Consider the following 23,709-nt stretch of genomic DNA (forward strand, 5'->3'; position numbering starts at 1 on the left):
ATATTGATGATGAGATATATAATAGCTTGTATCAGGCACAGAGTTTACATTTGATGCTGAAGCTCAGGAAAAAGATTAGGAATAGGGAAGATTAACAAGGATATAGTATTGACAACTATGAAATTAAGTTTCTCTGCAAAGGATGAGAATGACTGGGGAAGAGAAAACAGCCAAGGATAAAATCTAGAGGCAAGCCTGCTTTTGGTTATGTCTTAAATTAGTTTTCAAAGGTAGTGAGGGGGTTCTTTTATCTCTCTCTTTTTCCTCTCCAGCTTTACTGAGATATAATTGACAGTTAAAATTACATATAATCTTTACAACTTGAGGGTTTGATACAAGCATGCATTGAGAAATAATCACCTCAAGCTAATTAACATACCCATTTTCACAGAGTTATTATTTCTTTTATTCTTCCTTTCTTTTTCTGTGTTAAGAATACTTCAGATTTACCCTCTTAGCAAGGGCTTCCCTGATAGCTCAATAGTAAACAATCTGCCTGCAATGCAGGTGACCCTGGTTACATCCCTGGGTTGGAAAGATCCCCAGGAGAAGGGAATAGCTTCCCACTCCAGTATTCTAGCCTAGAGAATTCCATGGACTATATAGTCCTTGGGATTGCAAGGAGTCAGAAAGGACTGAGTGACTTTCACTTTCACTCTCTTAGCAAATTTGAAGTGTACAGCACAGTATTATTAATTCAGTTCAGTTCAGTCGCTCAGTCATGTCCGACTCTTTGCGACCCCATGAATTGTAACACGCCAGGCCTCCCTGTCCATCATCAACTCCCGGAGTTCACTCAAACTCATGTCCACCAAGTAGGTGATGCCATCCAGCCATCTAATCCTCTGTCATCCCCTTCTCTTCCCACCCCCAACCCCTCCCAGCATCAGGGTTCTTTCTGATGAGTCAACTCTTCACATGAGGTGGCCAAAGTATAGGAGTTTCAGCTTTAGCATCATTCCTTCCAATGAACATTCAGGACTGACCTCCTTTAGGATGGACTGGTTGGATCTCCTTGCAGTCCAAGGGACTCTCAAGAGTCTTCTCCAACAGCACAGTTCAAAAGCATCAATTCTTCAGCACTCACCTTTCTTCACAGTCTAACTCTCATATCCATACATGACCACTGGAAAAACCATAGCCTTGACAAGACGGACATTTTTTGGCAAGGTAATATCTCTGCATTTCAATATGCTACCTAGGTTGGTCATAACTTTTCTCCCAAGGAATAAGCATCTTTTAATTTCATGGCTGCAGTCACCATCTGCAGTGATTTTGGAGGCCCCCCCCCCCCAAATAAGGTCTGACACTGTTTCCACTGTTTCCCATCTATTTCCCATGAAGTGATGGGACCAGATGCCATGATCTTCGTTTTCTGAATGTTGAGCTTTAAGCCAACTTTTTCACTCTCCTCTTTCACTTTCATCAAGAGGATTTTTAATTCTTCTTCACTTTCTGCCATAAGGGTGGTGTCATCTGCTTATCTGAGGTTATTGATATTTCTCCCAGCAATCTTGATTCCAGCTTGTGCTTCTTCCAGTCCAGCATTTCTCATGATGTGCTCTGCATACAAGTTAAATAAGCAGGGTGACAATATACAGCCTTGACATACTCCTTTCCCTATTTGGAACCAGTCTTTTCCATGTCCAGTTCTAACTGTTGCTTTCTGACCTGCATACAGGTTTCTCAAGAGGCAGGTCAGGTGGTCTGGTATTCCCATCTCTTTCAGAATTTTCCACAGTTTATTGTGATCCACACAGTCAAAGGCTTTGGAATAGTCAATAAAGCAGAAATAGACGTTTTTCTGGAACTCTCTTGCTTTTTCCATGATCCAGTAGATGTTGGCAATTTGATCTCTGATTCCTCTGCCTTTTCTAAAATCAACTTGAACAGCTGTAAGTTCATGGTTCACATATTACTGAAGCCTGGCTTGGAGAATTTTGAACATTACTTCGCTAGCGTGTGAGATGAGTGCAATTGTGTGGTAGTTTGAGCATTCTTTAGCATTGCCTTTCTTTGGGATTGGAATGAAAACTGACCTTTTCCAGTCCTGTGGCCACTACTGAGTTTTCCAAATTTGCTGGCATATTGAGTGCAACACTTTCACAACGTCATCTTTCAGGATTGGAAATAGCTCAGCTGGAATTCTATCACCTCCACTAGCTTTGTTCATAGTGATGCTTTCTAAGGCTCACTTGACTTCACATTCCAGGATGTTTGGCTCTAGATGAATGATCACACCATCGTGATTATCTGGGTCATGAAGATCTTTTCTGTACAGTTCTTCTGTGTATTCTTGCCACCTCTTAATATTTTCTGCTTCTGTTAGGTCCAGATCATTTCTGTCCTTTATCGAGCCCATATTTGCATGAAATGTTCCCTTGGTATCTCTAATTTTCTTGAAGAGATCTCTAGTCTTTCCCATTCTATTCTTTTCCTCTATTTCTTTGCATTGATCACTGAGGAAGGCTTTCTTATCTATCCTTGCTATTCTTTGGAACTCTGCATTCAGATGCTTATATCTTTCCTTTTCTCCTTTGCTTTTCACGTCTCTTCTTTTCACAGCTATTTGTAAGGCCTCCCCAGACAGCCATTTTGCTTTTTTGCATTTCTTTTCCATGGGAATGGTCTTGATCCCTGTCTCCTGTACAATGTCATGAACCTCCATCCATAGTTCATCAGGCACTCTGTCTATCAGATCTAGTCCCTTAAATCTATTTCTCACTTCCACTGTATAATCATAAGGGATTTGATTTAGGTCATACCTGAATGGTCTAGCAGTTTTCCCTACTTTCTTCAATTTGAGTCTGAATTTGGTAATAAGGAGTTCATGATCTAAGCCACAGTCAGCTCCTGGTCTTGTTTTTGCTAACTGTATAGAGCTTCTCCATCTTTGGCTGCAAAGAATATAATCAATCTGATTTCAGTGTTTACCATCTGGTGATGTTGATGTGTAGAGTCTTCTCTTGTGTTGTTGGAAGAGGGTGTTTGTTATGTATGACCAGTGCTTCTCTTGACAAAACTCTGTTAGCCTTTGCCCTGCTTCATTCTGCATTCCAAGGCCAAATTTGCCTGTTACTCCAGGTGTTTCTTGACTTCCTACTTTTGCATTCCAGTCCCCTATAATGAACAGGACATCTTTTCTGGGTGTTAGTTCTAAAAGGTCTTGTAGGTCTTCATAGAACCATTCAACTTCAGCTTCTTCAGCGTTACTGGTTGGGGCATAGACTTGGGTTACCGTGATATTGAATTATTTGCCTTGGAAATGAACAGAGATCATTCTGTCATTTTTGAGACTGCATCCAAGGACTGCATTTCAAACTCTTTGGTTGACCATGATGGCTACTCCATTTCTTCTAAGTGATTCCTGCCCGCAGTAGTAGATATAATGGTCATCTGAGTTAAATTCACCCATTCTAGTTCATTTTAGTTCCCTGATTCCTAGAATATTGACATCTCCTGTTTGACCACTTCCAATTTGCCTTGATTCATGGACCTAACATTCCAGGTTCCTATGCAGTGTTGCTCTTTACAACATTGAACCTTGCTTCTATCACCAGTCCCATCCACAACTGGGTGTTGTTTTTGCATTGGCTCCATCCTTTCATTCTTTCTGGAGTTATTTCTCCACTGATCGCCAGTAGCATATTGGGCACCTAGCGACCTGAGGAGTTCCTCTTTCAGTGTCCTACCTTTTTGCCTTTTCATGTTCATGGGGTTCTCAAGGCAAGACTACTGAAGTGGTTTGCTATTCCCTTCTCCAGTGGACCACATTCTGTCAGGCGTCTCCACCATATTGTACATTAGATCTCAAGAACTTGTTCAGCTTGTCTGAATGAAACCTTGTACCCGTTTACCAACATCTCCCCATTCTTCCCTCCAACCCCACCAAACCCCTGTTTACCACTGTTCTACTCTCTGCTTGTATGATATTTCAGTCTTTCAGAAAACAACAGGTTAATACATAAAAGATGAAGAGAATGTTTGTTAAACACATTTAAATGGGAGAACGTCCTATCTTAATTTGTTCTCAAACCAATTCTCCCCACTTAATAGGTGGAAAGCTCATTTCTCCTTGTTTTACATTTTTTCTCCATTGTTGTCTAATCTGAAGATTCTCTAAAGACTCTGGTTGCTGTGAAACATTCTCATTTGTTCTGCTTTTTTTATTCCTAAGTGTTTCTAGTCATTGCTTCCCATCTATATGATTCACTTGTGCTTATGTGATAAATACAAAACAGAGAGTAGTTGTTGTTGCAATATTAAAAAGAATTCATAACTTGAAAAATCTTTGTAATGTACTATAGTCATAAAAAATGAAACTTTATTCCAACATTATATTGTGTACATCTCTCAAATATCATATTAACTTTTTAATGTGCCTTATTATAGTCAATGAATTTAATACCATGCAGACAGTTACCTAAAGGTAGCATTATCAGGGAAAAAAAAAACCCTGAATATTTCCAAAGTGAAATTGAGATCTCCATATGAGCCTTCCCCCATAGTGACTGAAGTCATAATGAGGATAGAGACTGGGGTTTCTTAAGAGACAACAAATAAGCAACAACTTTATACAGTATGGCTGCATTTTTTTCTAACATTGTTGACTCTGGATAACTTGATTTCTAGTGTTCAAGGCCCCACCTCTACTTCAGAGAGTTAAAATATGGCCAATCTATTAAAGAGAAGGGATGAGATCATCAGCCCAGCAAGCAAAATTTGGGATTCTTCTTGCGATTGTCTCATCATCTGCCTCATGGGTTCTCGAAAGGTATACACGAAAGATTAAAACCGTCTTTTGAATGTGAGGTTTAGAAAAGGGCAATGGCCCAAATGGTTACTGGGGTATCGTTAATAATCCTAAATGCTTTTCTTCAGTTTAGTTCAATTCAGTTCAATTTAGCTCATACCTTTTGAGTATTAGCAACAGGCTAAAACTATGCAAGACTCTAATGCTACAGAGTTATTCGAGATAAGACCCTTGAGTCTTAGTATTATAAAAAGAAAGATTAGCAAAAAAACATGGCTGCAAATCATTGCAATTTGTGCTGTGTATAAGACAACATGGTAACAAAGATAATGAACTATTGAGAGATTTATAGAGAAAATGTGATTTAGGGAAGAGTACACTGGAAAAATGATACTTGGGTTGGGTAGAACTAGTGCATAAATATTATCAAGAGAAGAGGAGGCAGTAAACAGGGGAAGATATCTGTATGTGTGGAAAGGAGAATGTGACATTTAGAAAAAGTTAGGCTTCCCTACTAGCTCAGACGGTAAAGCGTCTGCCTACAATGCAGGAGACTCAGGTTCAATCCCTGGGTTGGGAAGATCCCCTGGAGAAGGTAAATGGCAACCCCCTCCAGTACTCTTGCCTAGAAAGTCCCATGGACTGAGGATCCTGGTAGGCTACAGTCCATGGGGTCTCAAAGAGTCGGACACGACTGAACGATTTCACTTTCACTTTAGGCTTCCCTGGTAGCTTAGCTGGTAAAGAATCTGCCTGCAATGTAGGAGACCCTGGTTCGATTCCTGGATCAGGAAGTTCCCCTGAAGAAGGGATAGACTACCCACTTCAGTATTATTGGGCTTCCCTGGTGGCTCAGATGGTAAAGAATCTGCCTGCAATGAGGGAGACCTGAGTTTGATCCCTGGGTTGGGAAGGTCCTTTGCGGGAGGGCGTGGCAATCCACTCTAGTACTCTTGCTTGGAGAATCCCCATGGACAGAAGAGCCTGGCAGGATACAGTCCACAAAGTCGCAAAGAGTCAGACACAACTGAGTGACTAAGCAAACAGAGCTAACATACGGAAGTCAGGTAGGAGAGGAGGTTAAAAAGGTAGAAAGAATCTATATCATTTATTGCATGGTTAAAAAAATGCACTCTAACATGCAATGGAGGCTTTTAAGTAGGAGAGTAATAGTTGAGATTTGTGATTTAGAAATGTGACTCTGACATCATTGCAGATTAAGAGCAAGAAGAGCAGAAGAAAGAGGTAATGAGGTGTTCAGCAGGCTATAATTGACAGTAAAACCAAGAGAGAAGATTGATGTTAGTCTAAAAGTGCTCAAAGGATAAACAACTGAATTCATATCAAAGCACTAGGAATGAAGGAGAAAAGAATTTAAGATATATTAAAGAGGTAGATGAAGAGAACTGACAACTGACGGAATATGGAAAATGAGAGAAAAGCAAGTTTCTGTAATGATTATGTTTTGTGTTTGATAAAATGTAGTCATTCAGTTAAAGAATGTAAAATGGTTAACATTGACCTTTAGAAAATAAAAGAGTATAAAATTGTAAGAAACTCATAAGTATCACAGTTTGCTCATGTGAGTTCTTCAAACATTCTAGGTAAAAAAGACTAAAGGCATAAATGAAAAAAAAAGTGAGGAATTATTGTGTAAGTTAATTGATTATATTATGCCCAATTATTTCTAAAGTTTTACAAAGGCAAATGAAGAATCATGGGGTTGTTTAACATAGTTTATTGGTACTTGAAATTATAGTTTCTAATACATACATTGAGGTTGACATGAACAGGTAAGTTTTTTTGTAAGAAGTATAACTTTGGCATTTATTAGCTTTTATACACAAATATGAACTCAAAATATTATATTCATGATGTATGAATTTGCTCTTTTAATGATATATATATATTTTCACTTTCTTCTAGTGATATATTATTAAGTGCTTAGCAAGTGTAATTGACTAATGATATTCTGAATATCAGCATAATAATAACTTATGGAAAGATTTATGGATGTTTGTATCCAGATACCAGTGTTACAGAATTTCTCAGTGAAATCTGGTAACATGTGTTTCTTAGGCTCAGTTAGTTCAGTTCAGTCACTCAGTCATGTCCGATTCCTTACGACTCCATGAATCACAGCATGCCAGGCCTCCCTGTCCACCACCAACTCCCGGAGTTCACTCAGACTCATGCCCACCAAGTCGGGGATGCCATCCAGCCATCTCATCCTCTGTCATCCCCTTCTCCTCCCCTTCTCCCCCCAATCCCTCCCAGCATCAGGGTCCTTTCCAATGAGTCAATTCTTCGCATGAGGTGGCCAAAGTATTGGAGTTTGACCTTGAGCATCAGTCCTTCCAGTGAACACCCAGGACTGATCTCCTTTAGCATGGACTGGTTGGATCTCCTTGCAGTCCAAGGGACTCTCAAGAGTCTTCTCCAACACCACAGTTCAAAAGCATCAATTCTTCAGCACTCAGCTTTCTTCACAGTCCAACTCTCACATCCATACATGACCACTGGAAAAGCCATAGCCTTGACTAGACGGACCTTTGTTGGCAAAGTAATGTCTCTGCTTTTGAATATGCTATCTAGGTTGGTCATAACTTTCCTTCCAAGGAGTAAGCACCTGCTGTTTCTTCCGTTAGCTTCCCTAAAGAAGCTTTGAGATGGAGGTTGCATGCACTATGTTTATTGAGTAGTGCTACTGGGAATCATATTTGTGAGAGGCTGAAGGAAGGGAGAATGGACAGAAGCTAGGTATGATGCAATGTGAAAAAAATCTTTAGTTTATTCCATGGAGAGCTTTGGAGTTCATCCAAACTTGCTATTTGCCCGAAATTAAGGCAATAGATATGGGATGCCTGTGGGGAGGGATTAACCTTGATCGAGGTGGCTATCTTTGGCTATGGGTAGTTTCTGGAAAGATTGAACAGTGAGCCATCAGCAGCTAACACTACCGGCAAGCTGGGGGAATGGTCCTGCAGGGCACATCCATAACAGTCCATTCTTGTGCCTCTTGGTTCCACTTTTATATAATGTCTTTATATAATGTCTTCTGTATTTCCTCTGAGGAAAGTTGAAAGAAGTTTAGTGGAATGACTAAGTACCCATCACCATAGTTGACCTTGAGAACACAACTGGTATTCATTTTTATTTCCTCTGCTGCTCATTTGAGCTTCCCTGGTGGCTCAGATGGTAAAGAATCTGCCTGCAATGCAGGAGACCTAGATTCGATCCCTGGGTTGGTGAGATCCTCTGGAGAAGGGAATGGCTACCCACTCCAGTATTCTGGCCTTGAGAGCTAGATTTCTCCTTTCCTTCCAATAAATCCCTAGAAGTCCTTTCTGATCCAGTAACCCAGACTTTCATTTCTGAGAGGTCTGATCTCTTGGGTTATATAATCTTATCAGACCACTGTATTTGTCTATTTACCATCAAAATTAGGTTTGGAAGTATCAAGAGACCACCAGATTACCAGAGGACCACCTGATTACCAAATATATTCTTCTCTTCCTCAGTGCATCTTAAAAGACCTATCTTCTCCTGATGATCAAGAACAATTACATCTGCCTGGATGGTTGCTTCTTTCCTGTGCAGCTGGTCTCCTGGCCAAAGGAGCCTGGAGTGGTGGCAATTGTACCTTTATGGGATTTTACTGTTTTCTTGGTGGAAGTATTTCTCTTCTAGGACTCTCTGCTTCTAAAATGCATTTTCCAGATTTGACAGTTGAAAAACAACTTTTCTAAGCAGTCTATAGGAGTGATGTAAGAATTTCTAGAACTTTTATTCTAATTCACTGATTGACTCCAGCTATTTTCAATCTGGGGTTCACTAAGTTGTTGTAATTAATACAAAAGTTATGATTTTAATACATCTCATATCCTCCTGGGTTTCATTCTTCTTAATTTTTCAATTTTGTTAATAATTCATCTGAGATAAGTCATAATGCATTTTCCCTATCCTTAAACAGTGTCCTTAAAGATTTTGGCATAGATTTTGAGAAGATCATTTCTGTATATGTCAACCTTTCTACCAGCCAATGCAAATAACAAGCATAAGCTATAAACAATGGATTTGTTATACCACATTTATAGCTTGATTTTGGCAGGTACATGAAATTTTCCCTAATTGTATGTTGTATAATTAATCTGTACGATGACATATCTGCTTCCTTGAGGAGAAATAGTGTAGAAACTTGACATACAATTAAACTAGAATCATGAATAGATCATGCTGATGAAAAGATGCAGAAACATATTCTAAGAAGAAAGTTTGAAGAAACTAAGGAGATGTGAAAATGTCTTTAAAAATCTCAAGGCTTCCAGGAGATGATTAAGTCTACTATTCCTGTGGAGCCCTAGGAAATAGAAATTCAGTTGGTACAATACAAGGAGTAATATTTTTAAAATTCAGAGAATGCTAAACAAAAAATAGTTGGTCAGCAGAAACTGAATATAGGAGACATGTAGGAGAACCCAGACATGAGCTTGAAGGCTCAGGAATGACCATCAGTATTCTTTCTAACCATGAGCTTCTATGATTCAATTTTTCTTTTCCTCCTTTCTGTAATCCCAGTTCCTGAAAATGAAAGTCACTCAGTCATGTCTGACTCTCAGAGACCCCATGGACTACAGCCTGCTGGGATCCTCTATCCATGTAATTCTCCAGGCAGGAATACTGGAGTGGGTTGTCATTTCCTTCTCCAGGGGGTCTTCCTGACCCAGCGTCTCCTGGGATTCAACCCAGGTCTCCTGCATTGGCAGGCAGATTCTTTACCATCTCTTCCTATAGCAGGACTAAATTTCATGGATCTGATATGGACAAGAATGACTGAGATACTTTAGGTTACAAAGATTATTTTTTAAAAAAGTGTGTTGATTAAAATAAAATTTGCCTACTTTCATAACTGATGTAGAGCCCATACAAAACCTTCACACAAATGTTTATAGGAGCTTTGTTCGTAACTGACAAAAATTGAAAGCAGCCAAGCTGTGTTTCAATGGGTAAATGAGTAAACAAACAATAGTACCTCTTTGTAATGGAATATTACTCATTGATGAAAAGAAATGAGCTATTGAGCCACAAAAGAACATGGATGAATCTTACAAGCATATTGCTAAGTGAAAGAAGGCAATCTGAAACGGCTACATAGTTAATGATTTCAACTAGAAGGCATTCTGGAAAAGACAAAACTTTGGAGACAGGAAAAAGATTAGTCATTGCCAGAGGGTTGAGAGTAAGGGGGAATAGGGGATGAATAGGTAGAGCACAGGGGATTTTTAGAGCAGTGAAGTTACTCTGTATGATAATGATGGACGCATGTCATTATACATATATCAAAACGCAGAGAGTATAAAACAGAGGGAACCATGTGTATTCTATGGACTTTAGTTAACAGTGTACCAATATTGATTCATCAATTGTACAAAATGTACCACATCAGTGCAAGATGTTAATAATAAGGGAAATTGAGTGGAGAGATGAGAAAGAGTACATGGGAACTACTTTCTGCTCTATTTTTTTTTTTTGTGCAAATCTAAAAATGCTCTAAAAACAGTTTATGAATTAAAAAATATGTATAACTACTTACGTACTTTCATAACTGATGGAGGAACCTTTAAAAATGACAAAATACAGGTGATGAATGCATCAAATGGAGACTTTGCTTTAAAAGTTGAAAAGATAAAATACTCCACTATCCTGAGTGCTTTTCATTCTTCTTTCTTAACTGAAAAACAAAGAAAAAGAAAGTGAAGTCGCTCAGTTGTGTCCAACTATTTGCGATCCCATGGACTATAGCCTACCAGGCTCCTCCCTCCATGGGATTCTCCAGGGAAGAGTACTGGAGTGGATTGCCATTTCCTTCTCCAAGGGATCTTCCCTACCCAGGGAGCGAACCCGGGTCTTGTGCATTAAAAGTCATAGGGACATTTTCCTGATGATTAGTACTGATAACTTAGTCTCCCTACATGTTTGTTTTATGGTCCACCATACCTGGCACAGCTAGTTAGGATTATTTACTTTTTTATTGAGAGGTGTTATTTGGCTGACTTTATCAATTTTTTTTTTTTTCAAATACAAGGCTCCAGGGCATTTCTTGTTTTCTCTTCAATTTAGATTTCATTTTTATGTGGGAAGCTCTTAATTGATGTAATTTATATCCAGTATCATGCACACACACACACAATGCACCACATACGACTGTGTGCTTATGCACCTCTGAGTTCAGCCACGAATTACTTAGAAACTTCATTACTTCCTAGTAGATGCTGTGTGGGCTTCTTTCAAAGATGTTTTCGATCGTGCATTTGAATCTGCCTGAGGCACATCTTCTAACTGGAGGCTGGAAATCTGCTTCTCGCCTCCAGTAAACTCCTGTGTGGCAGCAGTGATTGGAAAGAATTCATTCTTTGAAATTATACAATATAATTGATAGCATTTGTGCAGTTGGGAAATTGTTGCTCATACCTATCGTTTCATCTTCTCTGATGGTGGCCAAGTCAGATAAACTATTTTTAAACCTGGGCCATTTCTATTCTTGCCTCCAGGTATATAGATCCTGATGATTTTTAGAATTCAATTCAGCCAAGTGAGAATTCAAACATGAGATTTCTGTTTCCTTGGAAACCTAAAAGACATTTCTTTCTAACATGGAGGCTTGCGGCTTTTGGCATCAGTGTATCATGCCTAATTCTCAGGCCTAGGCTTTAAATATTTGGATAAGTCTCTCACTTTTGCAAGTGGTGGGAGGCACTCTTTTTAACCTGATAAATCTCAGCTACCGAGGACTGTCTCAGTTGTTGATATAAACTAGCAGACTCACTGTATTCTCTTTATATTTTATAGCTTCATTGATTAAACATATTCTAAAACATTGATGGGAAATTGTATGTCATTTGTTTCATTAGAAAGAGGTGGTATTCCTTGGAAGGCTAGCATAAGGACCTTAAAAAGTAAGACAGCAGGATATTCTTAATATCTTATTTTTGTAAACAAGTGTTCTAAATATTGGCTGTGTTTACCTGAGTGTTCTATAGCCTTAGGGTCTTCCAGAATCACCTGGAAGGCTTAATGAAGCACAGATTGCTGGTCCCTAAGCCAGAAGTGTCCAATTCAGTATGTCTGGGTGAAGTCTGAAAATTTACATTTCTGATAAGTTCCCAGGTATGACTTGAAGCTTCTTGAATTTCTGGATAAGCTTATTTTCTGACAGCAGTAGTTGAACATAGGTGGCATTCCATAATTATAATCTTAAGCAATTAAATGATGGATACAATTTTCTACTTGTAGAAATTCCTAGCCTTCCAGAATTGACAAATAATTGCAGTGTAGTGTTTTATTTATACACTCAATGCTGCTGGATTGTGTTAAATGTTTATCTAATGCAGAAGATAAGGACAGTTCGCTGAGATTAAATCAAGTAGCTTCTGCAGCTGTGAATTGGCATCTTCCTTCCTTGCTTCCTCCTATAGTAGAGGCCTACTGTGTGTGTGTGTGTGTGTGTGTGTGTGTGTGTGTGTGTGCGTGCGTGCTAGTAAAGGCCTGTTTTGGTGGTGGTGGGTTAGTTGTTAAGTCATGTCTGATTCTTGTGACCCCATGGACTGTAGCCTACCAGGCTCCTCAGTTCATGGGATTTCCCAGGCAAGAATATTGCCTTTAAGAATTCATGTATAGATGGAAAGAACTGAATCTTTTCTCCCCAGGGACAGATCAGCTACTTGGAGCCCACCTGTCTTGAATTCATAAAGCACTAAATACCTTGACTAGAACATGGTTTACAGTTCTTTTTGTAGGGAAAAAAAATAGGATAAAAAGCTTTATTGAGATATAATTCACATATCCTGTAATTCACCCATTAAAGTTATACAATTCAATGTTTTGTTTCTTTTTTTAGTATACTTGCAGACTTGTGGATCTGTTACCACATGTAAGTTTAGAACATTTTCATTGTGCCAAAAAGAAACTCCGTCCCCATTAGCAGTCATTCATCATTTACCATACTTCCAGTTCCAGGCAACCACTAATCCATTTTCTGCTCTGAAGATTTACCAATTGTGGATATGATGTAAAAATAGATTCATATAATTTTAGTTTTTGCAATGAGCTTCCTTCACTTCGCATAACATTTTCTTTTTTTTTTTGTTCATTAAAAAAATGTTTATTTTACCCTGAAGTACAGTTCATTAACAATGTTGTGCTAGTTTCAAGTGTATAGTAAATTGATCCAATTCTACATAGACATGTTTCTACTCTTTTACAAATTCTTTCCCCATTTAGGTTGTTACAGTATACTGAACAGTGTTCCCTGTGCTACACAATAAGTCGTTGTTGATTATTTTCTTATAAAGTTAGTAATAGTTTATTTATAAAATGCTCATAAACCGATGCCCAGTTTAAGAATATTGAAATGATCTGTGTTTTTTTTTATTCCATCTGTTTTAAATATAGTAATGTGTATATGTCAATTCAAAACTCCCAATTTATTGTTCCCACTCTTAACTTTCCCCTTTGGTAACCATAAGTTTGCTTTCTAAGTCTGTAAGCCTGTTTCTGTTTTATAAGTAAGCTCATTTGTATCATTTTTTAAAGATTTTTTAATAGCTATGTCATGATCTTTGTTATTCTCTGACTTACTTCACTTGTATGATAAGTTTTGCTCATGTTGTAACATATATATCTGTGTGTGTGTGTATACTAATACTTTGTTCCTTCTTTATGATTGATTAATATTCCATTGTATGGATAGATCACATTTTGTCCCTCTGTTTATCAGATAGCAGATGTTTGAGCTGTTTCAAAATTTTAGCTATTATGACTAATACTGCAAACATATGCAAATTAGGTTATGTGTTTTCATTTTTTACCTAGAAGGGGAATTGCTGTTGATATCATAATTCTATAGTTAATAATTGTGGAACTATCTAATTATTTTCCAAAGTGACTGCTCCATTTTAAATTCCACAACAATGAGTGAGGATTCCAGTAACTGTCTATCCTGTTGACAATAGTTATCCTAATGGGGATGAAGTGGTATCTCATGGTGGTTCTGTTCTGTATTTCCCAATCAGTTTTCATTCCAATCCCAAACAAAGGTAATGCCAAAGAATGCTCAAACTACTGCACAATTGCACTCATCTCACATGCTAGTAAAGTAATGCTCAAAATTCTCCAAGCCAGGCTTCAGCAATATGTGAACCGTGAACTTCCAGATGTTCAAGCTCATTTTAGAAAAGGCAGAGGAACCAGAGATCAAATTGCCAACAACCGCTGCATCATGGAAAAAGCAAGAGAGTTCCAGAAAAACATCCATTTCTGCTTTATCGCCTATGCCAAAGCCTTTGACTGTGTGGATCACAATAAACTGGAAAATTCTGAAAGAGATGGGAATATCAGACCACCTGACCTGCCTCTTGAGAAATCTGTATGCAGGTCAGGAAGCAACAACAGACTGGTTCCAAATAGGAAAAGGAGTACGTCAAGGCTGTATATTGTCACCCTGTTTATTTAACTTATATGCAGAGTACATCATGAGAAATGCTGGGCTGGAGGAAGCACAAGCTGGAATCAAGATTGCCAGGAGAAATATCAATACCGTCAGATATGCAGATGACACCACCCTTATGGCAGAAAGTGAAGAAAAACTAAAGAGCTTCTGGATGAAAGTGAAAGAGGAGAGTGAAAAAGTTGGCTTAAAGCTCAACATTCAGAAAACTAAGATCATGGCATTTGGTCCCATCACTTCGTGGGAAATAGATGGGAAACAGTGGAAACAGTGTCAGACTTTATTTTTCCGGGCTCCAAAATCACTGCAGATGGTGATTGCAGCCATGAAATTAAAAGATGCTTGCTCCTTGGAAGGAAAGTTATGACTGACCAACCTAGATAGCATATTCAGAGGCAGAGACATTACCTTGCCAACAAAGGTCCATCTAGTCGAGGCTATGGTTTTTCCAGTAGTCATGTATGGATGTGAGAGTTGGACTATAAAGAAAGCTGAGTGCTGAAGAACTGAAGCTTTTGAACTGTGGTGTTGGAGAAGACTCTTGAGAGTCCTTTGGACTGCAAGGAGATCTAACCAGTCCATCCTAAAAGAGATCATTCCTGGATGTTCATTGGAAGGACTGATGCTCAAGCTGAAACTCCAATACTTTGGTCACGTGATGTGAAGAACTGACTCATTTGAAAAGACCCTGATGCTGGGAAAGATTGAGGGCCAGAGGAGGAGGGGACGACAGAGGATGAGATGGCTGGATGGCATCACTGATATAATGGAAGTGGGTTTGGGTGGACTCCGGGATTTGGTGATGGACAGGGAAGCCTGGCATGCTGTGGTTCATGGGGTTGCAAAGAGTTGGACATGACTGAGCGACTGAACTGAACTGAACTGAATGAGTAATAGCATCCAGTGTTATTTCATGTGCATGGTTGTTAGTGCATTTTCTTTAGAAATGTCTACAGAAGAAATCTTTTGTAAATACTTGAGTTACCTTTTTATTTATTATTAAGTTGTAGGAACTCTTTATATCTTTTGGATACATTCAAGTTCCTCATTAGATATATAATTTGAAAATATTTTTTCCTTTCTGTGAGTTGTTTTTTTCTTAATTGATTGTATAATTTGTGAAAGCAATCTCACCTGGTTGGGGAATGCATTCTATTTGTAACAGCACAACAGAGACATTCATCTTCTTTGGAAAACTCAACTCTTTGCACCAATTCCAAAGCATCCACATTTCTTCACAGTCAGGGATTTTAATGAATAATTGGCTTCTTTATGAGTTATTAAATCAATATATGAGTTCTGTGAAAATTATAAAATATATAGAATAAAAATTGAATTTCATATCATAATCCTGCATTTTCAACAACTCCCTATGTGCTCACAGACATATGGTTTATTAACCAAAGAATGAGACTTCTTTTATTTAGCATTGTGATCTTAGATTTAACAATTTTTCATGCATATTTCATGTAATAGGCACATCTGATGTATAATAATTTATTTTGCCATCATTTTTGATTAATGTATTTAAGATCCTTTTTGTTGTAAGAAGTTGTCATATTTATAAGCGATAAATGTTTTTATTGTATCATTTTAATTCACCTAGTAATAAGCATTATGGGGCATTTTTAGTACATGTATTGTTCATATGTGTCTATGAATTACTTTCTAACTTTCGGGATTTTTTTTTTTTCCAAATTGTCACTGAAATTTTGATTTGTATGAACTCTTAATATACAAAGGATATTACTATAATCATCTTGTTATATGACAAGCCACCCATAAAAGTAGTTGCTTAAAAGAATAACATTCATCTTTTATTCACTAAGTTGCAACTTGGGTAGGGTTTGGTAGAGACATCTTAGTCCTGCTTCACCCTGCCTAATTTGGTCCACATCAGAGGTGAGGGACTAGAATTTGCTAAAGGCATTCACTTACATATCTTTTGGGTGATGCTGGCTTTCATTTTAGAAATTAGCTGGAACTACTGGCCAGAAACCTACCTACAGCCTCTTTTTGTACTTTGGGCTTCTTTATAACATGGTAGATGAGTTTGAAAAGCAAGTACCTCAAGAGAGTTTTGGGCAAGAATAGTACTGTCACCCCGTCCGTCACTCCCTTTATGTCATGCACTCACTTCTGTCATTAGAAACAAGTATTTTAGACTAACCCATATTCAACAGGAGGATAATTAGACATTAGACTATACCTTTTGTTGACTACAACTTTGGTTGGAAAGTGTCAAAGAATTTTTAAAAATGTTTTTAAGTTTCATCACAGACTGAAATTCATGCCTTTAGAAATGTCTCAGTCATTTCAGTCAATAAAATTGCTCATGTTCTGTTGCTTTCTTCCAGGCCCCAAGACTTTTGTATTATTCACACCCTCTTTTAATAACATCATCACATAATTTTAATATGCTCCTCATTTGTCTAGTACTTTCCTTCTTAAGATGACTTCAGAAATCCAGTTATTGCCATCGGTTTTGCAGAATAAAGTAGTTTTCTTCTATTTGCCATTATGGTTCTTGCCTTGAGGCTTCCCATTGCACACCTAAAATGTCCATCTAAATGAAAAAATATGTATTTTTAAATTCTTTAACATCTAGTTCCCTAGGCAGTTAAGGATTTGTATTTAGGGGGCAGGTACATGTACTTGGCAATTGCCATCATTGTAATTTTGGAATATTTTATCTTCATAAATCTTCCCAAGCATACATCCTCCATCCACCCTAGAACAGTTTTATCCATTGCTCAGGTTTTTATCATGTCTTTTTAGCACATTTTTATTGTGTTCCACCTTTTGGTTATTAATCCCCTCTTAGCTCTGCTAGAAGGATTCAACATTTCTGATTAGAATAAGGGACAATAATAAGTTATTAAACGATAGGTAGCTATTAGTGCTCCAATCCCAAGGCAGAAAGAAAATGCATTTTTACACTTTTCAAGTCTTTGTTCTTCCAAGGTAACAGTTACTCTCTAACACAATGGGTGAATAGTAGAGATTACCAACTCATGCAATATTGCTAGTCAAAATTAGCTGGAAATGTTTTCACCCATCTATCTGTTGTATTTGTAAAGGAAATTCTTTCTACTGTATCTCAGCTTGTGTAGCATAACTCACTCTCAAACTCCTTACCAGATGCTTCTCAGAGTAAGGTTAGCTAGCCACTAGCTATTGTTTGGGGCATCCCTGGGGGCTCAGATTGATATTTTTGTTTGATTATCTTGAATGTATGTATTGATTATATCATATTGATATACCAGTTGATTTACATATGCATGCATATGTGTATTTTATATATCAACTTATTATATACATAAACACATACATACATATTACATATTTTATGCATGTATGTGGAGAAGGCAATGACAACCCACTCCAGTACTCTTGCCTGGAAACTCCCATGGATGGAGGAGCCTGCTAGGCTGCAGCCCATGGGATCGTGAAGAGTCGGACATGGCTGAGCGACTTCACTTTCACTTCACTTTCATGCATGTATATATCAATTGATTTTCAAACTCTTTGGCTAGAGTATTTACCTTTTAAAGACTTCTGTGTATAGTTGGAAGCACAAAGGAAACAGTGAGAGACTTTATTTTGGGGGGCTTCATATCACTGCAGATGGTGACTGCAGGCATGAAATTAAAAGATGTTGGCTCCTTGGAAGAAAAGCTTTGACCAACATCGATAGCATATTAAGAAAGTAAAGCAAAGACATTACTTTGCCAACAAAGATCCATCTAGTCAAAGCTATGGTTTTTCTAGTAGTCATGAATGAATGTGAGAGTTGGACTATAAAGAAAGCTGAACACTGAGGAATTGATGTTTTTGAACTGTGATGTTGGAAAAGACTCTTGAGAGTCCCTTGGACTGCAAGGGGACCAAGCCAGTCAATCCTAAAGGAAAGCAGACCTCCATATTCATTGGAAGGACTGATGCTGAAGCTGAAGCTCCAATACTTTGGCCACCTGATGGAAGAACTGACTCATTGGAAAAGACCCAGATGCTGGGAAAGGTTGAAAACAGGAGGAGACAGGGACAACAGAGGATGAGATGGTTGGACGGTATCACCGACTCAATGGACATGAATTCGAGCAAGCTCCAGGAGTTGGTGACGGACTGGGAAGCCTGGTGTGCTTCAGTCGACGTGGTTTAAGGATTCGGACATGACTGAGTGCCTGCACTGAACTTGTGTATGGTTATATTAGCTTTCATGTTTCTATTGCTGCATGTTATTTTTGGTCATGCAGTTCAGATTTTATCTTTAAACTGCTTTTTTCTAAGAACTAGCTTTTGGTTTAGTTTTATTATTATTATTTAGTATTTTCTTTTTTTTTAAATTTTGTTTGGAATGTTTCATTATGTTTTAGTACTCTGCACTAATTCTGAATACTACCACTCAGTATAGAGTAGTAGTGTTGCTCTGTACTAAAAATACTGATATGTTCTAGTAAATGAAATGAAGAATATAGTTTTTTCTCTGAATGCTATAGATGACATGTACATAATGCTCTCAGTTCTAATCATTAAAAAATCCCTTACTTTGGTGTTACTTCCTCTAGAATCCAAGTTATTTAGCACATATACTATATATATTTAATTTCCAAGGTGGTTATTATTGGCTATTCTTCTACAGTTAATTCCATGTTATTGTATATTGCATTGACATAGTTTTTCGTCTTTCTTTCTTCTTCTTCTTTTTTTTTTTTTTTTTTTGGCTTGTGGAATCTTAGTTCCCCGAATAGTGATCAGAACTCAAACCCAGCAGTGAAAGCACCAAATCCTTACCAATGGACTGCTGAGGAATTCACTACTTGCTTGATTCTTTGTGCAATTTAATGAACCTTGTGTATAACTAACAGTATAATATATATTTGTATTTAAATTTTTCTTTTTTTTTCTTCTTTATTTTTTTACTTTTCTTAAGAATCTGAACTTTTTTTTTTTTTTGATAAAAGGCCCACAAATAGAAAATATGTATCTTATAAACCTGTTATTCAACTTATTTCTGTATTTCTTATATCCACTTCATATGTCATTTACTGAGTAACTCTATTAAAAATTTCACCCTATACTTGTGCTATAAAACTTCTGGAGTTCCCTGGTAGTTCAGATGGTAAGGAAAAAAAAAAGTCCACCTGCAATGCAGGAGACCTGGGTTCAATCCCTGGGTCAGGAAGATCCCCTGGAGAAAAGAATGGCAGCCCACTCCAGTGATCTTACCTGGAGAATTCCATGAACAGAGGATCCTGGTAGGCTACAGTCTGTGGGGTGGCAAACAGTTGGATATGACTGAGAAAATAACACATAAAACTTCTATTACATATTGATTTTTATTTTTAACTGTTGTTTCTTGTTATTTAGTTAGCAAGATATCTTTTTATAGGCTAACTTGTTGAGGTATAAGAAATATGGGAAATTAATGCTTAGTTTTCCTAGTAAGTGATGGAAATAGAAACCACTTTAAACCACATCTTTATTCTGGCAAATAATAATTTATGTGTTTTCCTATGTGTTTTTAGTATAGAGTAAGAAATTATCAACATTTTTTGCAAGTATATTTTATTTTCCTTTAGAACAGCTTGGCAAAAACTACTTCAGTCCTTGTTATTCAATAAATTTCACTGTTGGACAAACTTATTGAATTAATACCTCTAGTAGTGAGGTTCGAGATCCAAGGTTAAGCAGATGATTGCAATGGAAAAGTAGTTCTAACCAACCAAATTCTAGTGGTGGAGAAAGCCAAGGAAAATTCTGAAATAATGTCATGTTGAAGAGCAAAAGGTGAGTCTAAGATAATGATCCAGCTTTAATAGGAAAGGTTATTTTTGCTAGGTGGCAAACATGCTAGGTTGTGAAGTTGGGATAGGAGAACTTGAGAATGCTGAAGTCTGAAGAATAAGACCCATTTAACTGACACTTTTGTTTATAGCATAATGCCAGAATTAAAATGGGCTTTTTCTTGCAAGTACATAAACTATATTGAGCTAGATACAACAACAAGAAGAGCAGTAAAATAAATATGATGGACATTGAAAGAAAGATGGGGAATCCCCTCATAGCACAACTAGCACAGAATCTTAAAGAACCTGCTTGTGGAGTGATGCAGCAAGGAACTGGGGACATGTCAGAAGAACATTGGGTCTGAAGATTTAATATCTACAAATCTGGAAATGATGTGCCCCTGGACCATTGGAAGGGGCATCAAACCTTGAAGGAAGGTGGAATCAACAATAGGCAAAGTGATAAAGAAGCTTGATTCTGTCCTGGGAATCCAGGTGACTTTTGTGAGAGGCATTGTCTTGGAGGCTTAATTGATATACCAACATGTATATTCAAGATGGTGAAATTACTGTGAGATTATTCTAAACAATAATGCAAAGAACAACTGCAAAAAAATGTGCATACACACACACAGCAATTGGCAGGAGGAATTTAAAAATCATTCTGTAGAAACTTTGTCAAAGTAAAGGACACATTAGATATCCATGAGGGGATCAGGAATAGAAAGAAGATAAAAATTAAGAATACCCATAATGTGAGTGATTAGAACATTTTGAAAGGAACAATAAAGTAACTATGTTGAAAGGATTAAATGGATAAAGTAAGGATTTGAAAAAATGGAAACTTAAAGAACAGCCATATTTTAAAAGGAATAAAATAAAATTTCTAGAAATAAAGTATAGCCCTTGGTATAAAAAGCACCTCAATGAATGTTAAGGTAAATAGCAAATTAGGCACATTTAAAGAGTGATTTAATGAACTGAACAAAGACCTGAGAATATTATCCATAATGCAGTATAGAAATGGAAAAAGGAAATACAAGAAGTAAGAGATATAAAAAGAGTGGTAATATATCTGAGAATCATTTTGCCAAGATGTACAAAGTTATTATGGAGAAAATTTCAAAATTTTGCAAAGTACATAAAGGAAGGCCTTTATTAAGAAAGAAATACCTCACTTCCTGGATAAAAGACTCAGTATCTTAAAGATGTTGCATCTTCTCACATGCAAATAAACATTTAAATGTGTTTTTTCACAAGTCATAGTTTTATAAAAAATAAATGATTAACTAGTCTGGGCCTTGGAAATTTTCTTAAAGGGCCAGATATTAACTATTTTACATATTAGCTGTCACAACTACTCACCTCTGCTGTGTAGGGCAAAGCTAATGTATAAAGAGATGTGGAGGGGTTATGTTTAGTACAGCTTTATTTACAGAAATAGGAAGCTGGTCCATGGGCCACAGTTTGTCAATCTCTGGTCTGTTTTAATAAATTGCTTTCAGAATTTGACAGCTTGACTTGGAAAGTTGTGAGATTAGATCCCTACCCAATTCCACGTGGTCAAGTGCTCTAAATACAAAACAAAGTAATACTTTAAAATGCTTAGAGAAAAGTATAAGGAAGTGTCATAGTAGAATAGGGTTTTCTGAACGTGAAACAATCACACAAATTAAAATGTAAAATATTGATAAAATTTTCATTATATTTTAAAAGTTTCTATTTATATAACTACACTATGCTGCTGCTTGCTAAGTCGATTCAGTCGTGTCCAACTCTGTGCTACCCCATAGATGGCAGCCCACCAGGCTCCTTTGTCCCTAGGATTCTCCAGGCAAGAATACTGGAGTGGGTTGCCATTTCCTTCTCCAATAAATACACTATATATATGAGCTAATTTTTAAAATAGGCTAAAGTTTGGGAAATGATAGCACAACATATAAAAGTAGGTGAGGATTAATTAAAATAATCCTTTTAGAACTTACAGATCAATAAGAAAAACTAGCCAAAATAAAAATAAAATGGGCAAACAGCACCTAGAATCAATTTAGGAAGAAGAAATTCAAATGATTGATATATATGAAAATATGCTTAATCTCTGCTGCTGTTGCTGCTAAGTCACTTCAGTTGTGTCCAACTCTGTGTGACTCCATAGACGGTGGCCCACCAGGCTCCCTCGAATCTCTAGTAATCAGGTAAATCTAATTTGAAGTGTGAGAAACTATTTTATAAATCATCGATATCATGAATATGAGATGGAAAGTTAAATATCACTTTAGCATTATTTATAATAGCCAGAAAACGGAAGCAAACTTAGTGTCCATTGACAGAGGAATGAATAAAGAAGATATATGTATACACTATGGAATGATACTCAGTCATACAAAAGAATGAATTAATGCCTTTTGTAGCAAATGGATGGACCTAGAGATTATCACACCAAGTGAAGTAAGCTGAAAAGACAAATGCCATATATCACTTACATGTGGAATCTAAACTGTGACACAAATGAACTTATCTGTGAAACAGACTCACAGACATGGAGAACAGACTCACAGACATGGTGAAGAGATTCGGAGATTCCAGGCGGGGACATGGAGTGGAGGAGGGGTGGACTGGGAGTCTGGAGTTAGCAGAGGCAACTGTTCTATATAGAAAGTAAACTAGGTCCTACTCTATAGAATAGTGAACTATATTCAATATCTTGTAATAAAGCATAATGGAAAAGAATATGCATAAGAATATGTGTGTGGCTGCTAAGTCACTTCCGTTGTGTCCAACTCTGTGCAACTCTATATATTTATCTAAAGCACAATGCTATATACCAGAAGCTAACACAACATTGTAGCTCAATCAAACTTCAATTGAATCAATTTTTAAAATATTGCTGATTTAAATATGTCTATAGCCATATTGGAAAGCAATTTGTCAATATTGGAAAGGAATTGCCATTATTTAATAATGCTGAAGTTGTGTATACTCTAATATCCATCAATTACCAGTATGTATTCAGAAACTTTTACATACATACATATAAGGACATAGAAGAACTTTATTGTGCCCTTTTTCTATAAGAGCAAAAAGAATGGCAAGCAAAAAAGAACTATTCATCAATGGAGGAAAGATGAATACTTCCAGTGTTAATGAATACATTATTTTTGCATATACTGATACTTATATATATCAAAGTTTAATATTGAATGAAATCTTCTTGAAGAATTATAATAATAATACTTCTACATAGCCATGGAAAATGCAAAAAAATAATGCAATATATTGCCATTTTACTCAAAAAGAGAGAAAGAGGGAGAAAACTAAATGAATAATAAATACATATGGGTTTGTGAACTCGGCTGGAAAGGAAAACCACAAATTTCCAGACTCTGGATGCCTTCTGAGAAAGAGAGGAATGGAATTGGAAAGAAATTCCATGGGAACATTGTATTTATAATAGTTTATTTTCTTAGAAGTAACATTAAGTGATTTTGACAACAGTCCCTTTATTATACATGAGTGGTGGGCACAACTGACATCACATCTTATTTTTGTAGTTTTCTCCATGTTTCAATAGTGGTTTTTGAAAAAGAAAAAAAGAAAAGCAAGTGTTTGTCTCTTTTCTATATGTAAATAGATGTATATAAATACATATCCATACACAGGTG

The 23,709-nt window shown here is 37.0% G+C and overlaps 1 non-coding gene across 1 annotated transcript; it reads left to right on the forward strand.

Moving 5' to 3' along the window:
• Positions 1-5,261: 5,261 nt before the first annotated feature.
• Positions 5,262-5,333, forward strand: TRNAC-ACA (transfer RNA cysteine (anticodon ACA)). Its single transcript has one exon. It is a non-coding gene; the product is annotated as a tRNA-Cys (tRNA).
• Positions 5,334-23,709: the final 18,376 nt, after the last annotated feature.

This window comes from Budorcas taxicolor, chromosome 5 (genome assembly GCF_023091745.1).
Source record: "Budorcas taxicolor isolate Tak-1 chromosome 5, Takin1.1, whole genome shotgun sequence".
NCBI classification, from domain to species: Eukaryota; Metazoa; Chordata; class Mammalia; order Artiodactyla; family Bovidae; genus Budorcas; species Budorcas taxicolor.